We start from the raw sequence: 8604 nt of genomic DNA, 5'->3' as shown, positions 1-8604 counted from the left end.
CTAACTTCAGATGCCACAGACAGGACCTTATTTCTCAGAAATTGCTAAGGATCTGTCTCCTTCTGCTAAAGCAGATGTCTCTAAAGTATTTCCATTAGAGCACCAGAAACGAAGGCACCTAAACACACTGCCTACTTTCCTGAAAAATGAGGCTAAGCACTGCAGAGATGCACCTTAGAAAACAAGCTCGGCTAGAATTAAAATGGTGGGGGGAGGGTGAGGAGAGCGAGAGCAAATACAGTAACAGCCTATGATTAGAAATCTTAACAATGACAGTGAGTTCTGTTTAATTTCTAACTGCTTAAAAGCAGGCCTGGGGAAATGCTCTGCTTAGAAATGTCACGGAAAGTGCAGCTGGTCCACGGGCTTTCTCTTGAAAAGCAAAGGATCTTTCCCATTTTGCAGTAACACTGCCATTTACTGGGCCATACCACTAGCAATTTGCAACAATGGGAGGGAAAAAAGCTGCCATTTGACCTAGAATGCAATTTTCAACTAATTAATAAAGTGACCATTAGTGCCCGAGGGGATAATAACAGGAATAAGAACAAATTACTATGGGGTGCAAAGGAGGCTTGGGCATTGTATTGCAAATTTCTTATGGCACTATTCTTCTTTTTTTCCTCACTAATACTTTTAAAGTGCCCCCACTCAACACTTGCTCCTTGTAGGACCCTTGCAAACCACATAAGAATTAGCCCTTCAAAGATCAATCAGGATCTAATTGTTGTTAACAAAGTGCCACCTGGAGAGAAATGTTACAATATACCTTCATTACAAAGCATTCAATCTCTCTCACACTCACAAGTCCTGGCTACAGTACAGACAAAAAGAAGCGGTTGCTAGCATTAAGATCAGGCACCTGCAATTGCTTGCCCGTCTCTGCACAAATATGCTCCTAACATTGCATGAGCCTCGTTAGAACTGCTCTGTTTATGCTTCCTCACAGCAAATTTTGCTGGGGTCTCTCTATTTGCGGTGCTTTAACATATTACTGAAGCCCTCAGATTGATAGGGATGTTAGGCAAAGCAACTACACCATTTGCTGTGCTCATTCATAGGCTCCAGGATCTGCTCTTAGTAAGGACTATTCTGTATTTTATGACCCCTACTTTCCGTGTCCCAAAGGCAAATGTTCAGGAAGCTCACAGTGAAGTGTTTTCTAATGCCCTGGTTTCGTTTCTCTATCCTGTCAGAGATTTTACTTGTAAGTATGGCGTATTTGCTGTGGGTCCTGTCTGTGCTAGTACTTTGCAGCTTCAATGGTTAAAATTCAAGACAGGGCCCACATTGGTCAGTGTCTGCCATTTAATTCTTGGACATCTCTGTGGCTTCATGTCCACAGAAGTTGAAGTCGACTGATGTTACTGTTGTCTGTCCTGAAAATTTCCAGTGGACTGCTTTATAGCAAATTGAAAACTGCTGTCCACAGACTTGCTTTGCTCATGCCTTGTTTACAAAGTCAGGGAGTTGGCTTGACTGAAAGCTAACCTGCTTAAGGAACTAAAAATAAATACTAGGTTTTGATCAGTTACTCGATCTGTCTGCTGTGGCTGCACAAAAGCTAGTGCCAGCACAATGGAGGGGCAGAAACCGGTAGCTGGGAGCAGGTGAGGGAACACAGGGCCTTCCCTTTAGTGGAAGGACTTGCTCCATATTAAAGTGAACCCAGACTCTTCCCAAAAGCCTTTTGTAAAACTTTATTAAGCAGTGGGAGATACAGAATCATAGAACAGTCGAGGTTGGAAAAGATGTCCAAACATAATCTCATCCAACCTTTCATGGGAAAGGGAGCCTAGATAAGATTATCTGTCACCCTTTCCAATGATATCGTGAAAACCTCCAGTGATGACTCTACCACATCCCTGGGGAGGTTGTTGTGAATGATTTTTCTCACTGCAAAGGATTTATTTTTTATATCAGGATGAAAGCTCTCCCAGAGCAACTTGTAACCATTGCCCGTTGTCTTCTCCATGTGGCTCCTTATGAATATAGAGCCTCTGTCCTCTTTGTAGCTGTCCTTTTATAGTAGTAGAATACTGTGGTGAGGTCCCCTCTGAGCCTTCTCTTCTCCAGAGAGAAAAGACCTTAATCCTGTGAGGTCTTTTCTCACGGGACAGGTTCTCCAGCCCTTTGATCATCTTTGTGGCCTTCTTTTGCACAGGATGTCCGTGCCTTTCTTGAATTACGGGGACCAGAGCTGGACGCAGTACTCCACATGTGGCCTGACAAGCACTGAGTAGAGTGGGATCATCATGCCTCTGTCTCTGATAGTAATGCCTCTGCCAATGCAGCCCGGGGTATAATTTGGTTTTGTTGCTGCAGCAGCACACTGCTGACTTATGTTCAGCTTGTTGTCTACCAGGACCCCAGGTCCCTTTCAGAAAGGCTGCTCCCCAGCCATAGAAATCCTGGACTGTGCTGGGCTCTTCGGTTATGTCATCCCAGGTGCAGGACTTTGCTCTTGTCTCTGTTAAACTTCATGCTATTCTTGCTAGCCCAGTCTTCCAGCCTATCCAGGTCTTTCTGTAAGATGGCTCTCCCTTCTGACGTGTCCATCTCACCACCCAGTTTAATGTCATCAGCAATATAGATTAACCTTTGGCAAGTGGGTGCCTTACATTATGAATAGTGGCTGCAGTGAATCAGAATGAAGGCAGTGAACAGGAGAAAGGAATAACCTTTATTTTAATAAACATAGAATCATAGAATAGTTTGGGTTGGAGGGGACCTTTAAAGGTCGTCTAGAATCATAGAACCATTACGGTTGGAAGAGACTTTTTAGATCATCTAGTCCAATGCCCCTGCAATGAGCAGGGACATCTTCAACTAGATCGGGTTGCTCAGAGCCCCGTCCAACCTGACCTTGAATGTTTCCAGGGATGGGGCATCTTCCACCTCTCTGGGCAACCTGTGCCAGTGTTTCACCACCCTCATGGTGAAAATTTTTTTCCTTATATCTAGTCTAAATCTTCCCTCTTTTAGTTAAGCTGTAACGCTTTGTCCTGTCACAACAGGCCCTGATGAAAAGTTTGTCCTGTAGGCCCCCTTTAAGAACTGAATGGCTACAATAAAGTCTCCCCAGAGCCTTCTTTTCTCCACTCTGAACAACCCCAGTTCTCTCAGCCTGTCCTCATAGGAGAGGTGCCCTCTGGACCTGCTCCAACAGGTTCATGTCTTTTCTGTGCTGAGGGCTCAGACTCCAGGTAGGGTCTCACCAGAGAGGAGCAGAGGGACAGAATCACCTCCCTCGACCTGCTGGCCACACTTCTTTTGATGCAGACTGGGATACGGTTGGCTTTATGGGTGTGAGCACACGTTGTTGGCTCATGTCCAGCTTTTCATCCAGCAGTACCCGCAAGTCCTCCTCGACAGGGCTGCTTTCAATCCCTTCATCCCCCATCCTGTATTGGTACTGGGGGTTGCCCCAACCCAGGTGCAGAACCCTGTACTTGGCCTTATTGAACCTCATGAGGTTCACATGGCCCCATTTCTTGAGCCTGTCCACATCCCTCCCATTCCTCAGGCATGTCAACCACCCCACGCAGCTTGGTGTCATCTGCAAACTTGCTGAGGGTACACTCAGTCACACTCTCTGTGTCATTGATGAAGATATTGAATAGTGCTGGTCCCAAAACGTGAAGATGCTTCTTGTTCTGGGAATGAGGAAGTTGGAAAGTGAAGGAGAGGTGGAAGCAATCATCTCCTCTCTTCCTGTTTCTTGCTCAGGTTAGCCAGCTGTCCAAGCCCTTATCCATACTGCTTCAGAGAACTGAGGGAATTACTGGAAGGGGGTGCTCAGGTACGTTGGCCAGATTGATTCTTTGATGGATGTACGTGGAGGCAGGAATGTTCTGAAGATCTAAACAATGTTAACAACCTTAGGCTGCCAATTTTACTAGAGAGATTATCTCTGTCCAGACCCTGTCTCATACAGTTATATACATGGGGGGAAATGGCACGCTCCGTGCCTGTTTTGTTGGATAACTAATCCAGATGTCCTATTTGCCTCATATTTTAGAACATACATAGTGCAAATAAAGATACAGAAGATACTTTTTCTGATAAAGAGCATATTATACAAAACCAGGCCAATCCTTCTGGATCCTAAAAGTCTTCATTTGTTAAATGTCATTCCAAATGGCAGATACTGGTCGTATGTGCTCACCCTGCAGTAAACAGTCAGCGTTATTGCTGCAATTAAAAGACATGCTTTGGATTTTTCATTTTGACTTTGTGTATCTTTGACCATCTTAAATTTCCATGTAAGAACCACGTTGATCAATAAAGGATCCATGCTGCTTTAACCTCGGTGAAGATTTGTCAAAGAACTAAGTATCATTGGTGTAATGGGGATGGTGAAGCTGCACCAAACTAGTAAGTATGCACAAGCATTACTCATGTGTGGTGGAGGAAAGGAAAAGAAACATCCCCTATGACTGGAAAAGCGTCCCCCAAATGACACTGAAGAAGGTGAGCTTCTGACAGGACAGTCCCAGACTTCCAGGGTGCCTTGCAGATAGGCTAAAAGTCATTGATTGCATAAAGCAGCCCAGAGCATAAAAATGGGCACATCTCAGCAGCCTGGCATCCTTGTGCTTGAAATGAATCAGAAATGGTTCAGCTACTCAGTCTTTTCAGGTTAAAAGCATTCTTAAATGTTTTTACTAGAGTTACACTGAGTGTCTCTGGAGGTCAGCAACAAGAGCGCGTGCTTGGGATGCCTTGCTTGCGATTTCTTGCATAAGCAGAAATCTGTAGTTTGTGTGTGATTGTCTGTTTGGTTGTTGGCATACATGCTTCATTAGGGAGTTCTCATTGAACACATGTTTTCAGAGTTGATGAGCATCTAACTTGGTCTCCCGTAAGAGGATTCTGTCTAATCAGTAGGATATGGGACAGAGTTAGAAAACCTGATTAATTCCTCTGCTCCTTCCTAGACCTGTCATTTACTTACTCTATGACCTTGGTCAAGACATACCAACATCTTGTGCTACCCATTGTCGTCTGCTGGAGCACAGCCCGCTATCTCTAGAGTTCTCTATGAAGCTTAAATCCATTGGGCACTGATTGCTGTAGCGGATGGCCACTAAATGTGTGGAATATTACCCCTAATAACTCTGTAACGCTGGGGCGAGATACCGAGGTGTGCAAAACTAGAAGACACTTGAAAATATGGGCAATTGACTCCCTGTGCTGCTTTTTTTTTAAAGAGGGCTGATGATATTCACCTTTCAGAGAGATTATAGCTGGAGGAACGGCAGGAGATCTTTATGTGAGTGGGCTATAGGACTGCATAGTATCTGGGTAAAGCTTCAGAGAAGAAACTCTGTTAATAAATAGGGGGGTGTACACAGGGTTATCCAAACTGCAAATCTCTGATCAAATCTGTGCTCACCAAAGAAAGGCACAAGGAACAGGGTTGTGAGGGTTTGCCATCCCCAAAACAGCTTGGCAGTCCCCCAGGACTGTAGACTGGCTTCACTGGAGGGTCTGTTCTTCTGCTCACACAAGAGATGGATGTACATACAAGTCCCATTAGCATTGGAGGGAGGTGCCTGCTAAACTTTCCCACGCGTTAGCAGAGGAAAAGACTTCTAAAGGTATCTCACGAGGTAACAGAAGGTTGTTGCTGCGCATGTTGCATTTCTTTAATATCTGCCTGCGATACAGCTGTACGCTTACATCATTTGGATGTATCTACTTGACATCTTGCTGTCTGTCACAAAGAGGCATTTTGGAGCCGGCCAGCGTGCTTTCCCATTATCCTCAATGCCAAGTCTATAAATATACAACTTGTGTGTAACCTGTTTGCATACTGATTCCCTGTGTCTCCGATCAATCTGTTGTTGATTTCCAAGGACTATAGTCTCCTTTGATTCCTAGTTGTTATTGAATGCTCATCAGCAGGGATATATGCTTGATTATTATTTTTTTTATTTCTGGCTGTTTTTCTGTCTTTGGTAGCAACCATTAAAGTTTATTTGTGGGCTGAGGAAAGTTATACCCTTTGTGACAATGTGTTGTGGGGGTTTATTTAATCCTGTGGGGTATTTGGGTGCATTCTGTTGGAGGAGGGATGGAAGGAGTAAAAGAAAAAGCTGTAGAAATCAGTGGAACTGGAGATCTAGGGTCCTAGAAGGTGGCAATCTGTTAATTAGTGTTCTTGGGAAAACCCGCCTGTGATGAAAATAAAGCCCCATCGTTAAAACCCACTGCATTTTCCTTTTCTGCCCCTGAATGTTGTTAACAATGTTGCACTCTGGTTAAGTAAAAATCTAAAACTGCAGTGAAGTGTTAGTAATCGGTTCCTGAGCAGATTCCCTAATGCTATTCACTTTTCCCTGCTAATCTTCCTGTGTGAGTTATAACAATGCAGCACCAAATGAGAAGGAAATGTCAGGTTATGTTTCAGGGCCAGCCTCCTGCCCACCCTCCATCTGTGCTGATGTCAGTGCTTATTGGAACATATGCTGCCTGTTGCTCACTGACCATCTGTTAGCTGAGCTGATGAAGTGTTCCCGTTGCTGGGACAACCCGGCCCTTGATTGCCAGTGGCACCGCAAACATTTTCCGCTCAGGTTTCACTTTTATCTGTGCTCTGGAATGGCAGCCCCGCTGCGGTACAGGGGTTGCCCCATCCCTGCCTTTTCCCTCGACTTGCTGGGGGAGTGCAGTCAAAATTCAAGTTACAAGTTTTAGGGCAAATGTGAAAGGCTGCAGCAGAGCTAACATGCCCCTGATAAACTGTTGGCATTACAGGCTGGGATGTAAGGGCAGGCACGCTTTCCCATGGGAGCCCAGGGTTGGGGGAGGATGTTTGGTGGTGGTTAGAAGGTTTGTGTGGTAAGAAGAAACTGTGACTGGCAGAGCACAGAAAAACCTATAGCCCCGAAGCTATAGCAAAGCTACGGAGGGATTTTTAGAGCCAAGCGAAAGGCAAGAGATGGGCAACTTTTCTCTTGGTTAAGAGTCACTGGTTCTGTAATTGCTGTGCGTTGTAGCTGTGCCTGACAGCCAAATCTTTCAGGCACAACTGAATCCAAATTTACATTTACATTCCTTTACGGTGCAGACCTCTGTTTGTGGAGTGAAAGCCACGTTAAGCCGTAGCAGTGATAATAAAACCGTTTGCCCTCACGCAGCCTTTTTGCAGCTCTGTCTGGTGAGCTTTCCCCCGCTCTTAAAAATGTCTACAAACCTTAATCAATCCTCATGACAAGGCTGTGGGGCTGGCAGGTGGTATTCCCATTTTAAAGAGGGAGAAGCAAAGTGTGAGAGCTGGCACCAGAAGTGCGGCATGCCCACCTCCCAGCCCTCGCCTGCTGAGATCACCAGACCATATTGCCCTTCATTACACACCAAGAGCCCCAGCTCAGCCCTGGTGCCAACGGGAGCTGCATACCAGACACGAGGGCCAAGTAGGCTGCGTCCTGTAGTTCTTTCTATGTTATATGTGAAGGGAAAAGAGCAGCGTCTGATAAATGAACTTTGTTGGTGAATCTGACCATGATAACAAAGGTAAAAAGGAATGGCCTTTAGGATGTGGAAAGTCTAGGTGTTCGACAGTGTTAAACACTCGGAAGCTGTGAAATGTCTTGGCCTCTTGTTTGCTGTTTTGGTATTCCTCGGTGTTTTCCCTGCTGACCGTGGGGTTTTGGTCCCTGGATGACAGCAGTCACCTCCAGGATCTGTCAGCCCCAGCCTCGGGGACAAAGACTTTCCCATCGTCCTTCCATTCCTCTCCTTTCCCTTCTGTCCAGCGTTGCCTCTCTCCTGTTTTCCCAAAATATTTTCTGAGATATGTTATCCCTTTGCAGTCCCTACATAGCAAAAGTGAACTTTTTAGCCTTTCTGTCCTCCAAACTATCCTTTCTGTCTGCTACCACAGTCCTCTGTCAAAGGTACCTGTAGCCTGGCCGATCAGTTGTACTCTGGCTGGCCTTTCTGCCAGCTCCCCTCGCTTCTCGTGTTTCTAAAGTCCTCTTTTCTTCTGTTCCTAGCACAAAATTCCCCTTGCCATTTTTTCATGCATCCTGTCAGATATCTGTACCATCTTTTCATAAGCCTAAGCTCTTCAGAAAAAGGGCTATTTATTTTTCACCCTGTACATCAATTATTGTTTTAATTAAATGACTGAATAGTACAATAATGCTGTGTGCTCAGAGACTACATGATGTGTGTGGTACAGCAGGATAAGATATGATACATACTGACATAATTCTAGGTGTTAATAATAATGTGCAGCTTCAGCATATGTTGCTATTTCAGGATGTTCTGGCACAACAGCCTGGTTTTATTCACCCCGGGGACGAGTTCACGAACAAATTACCGCAAGGCCAGCAAGGGTGGGGATTTACATTGCCTCATCTGCTTTGTGGTGAGTGCCTGAGTGTTGGGTCTTATTCCGTGGCGCGTGTGAGGTAGTGCTCTGCGCTTTTTTTGAGTGGCAAGCTGGGTCTCTTACCTTGCCTTTGTTGTGGTTATGATAAAAGCATTTATCTGCAGTTTATCACAATTACCGCAATGGAGCCTCAGCACTCTAAATTTATACCCTCTCTTGTGGCAACTCGTGTGGTGCCGGTCTGTTTTCAAATCCACTTT

The 8604-nt window shown here is 45.1% G+C and overlaps 1 protein-coding gene across 1 annotated transcript in view; it reads left to right on the top strand.

Annotated features, from left to right (window-relative positions):
• FAM120B (family with sequence similarity 120B) overlaps nt 1-8228 on the top strand; it is a 65755-nt gene extending 57527 nt beyond the window's left edge. The window contains exon 12 of the transcript XR_008465374.1: nt 3730-8228. The gene's annotated coding sequence lies outside the window, so the exon portion shown is untranslated. The remainder of the gene's footprint in view (nt 1-3729) is intronic.
• The last annotated feature ends 376 nt before the right edge of the window (nt 8229-8604 follow it).

Source organism: Rissa tridactyla, chromosome 3 (assembly GCF_028500815.1).
Source record: "Rissa tridactyla isolate bRisTri1 chromosome 3, bRisTri1.patW.cur.20221130, whole genome shotgun sequence".
In the NCBI taxonomy this organism is placed as follows: domain Eukaryota; kingdom Metazoa; phylum Chordata; class Aves; order Charadriiformes; family Laridae; genus Rissa; species Rissa tridactyla.
Note: the sequence above shows the minus strand (reverse complement) of the source record. Positions and strands in the feature narration are given on the sequence as shown.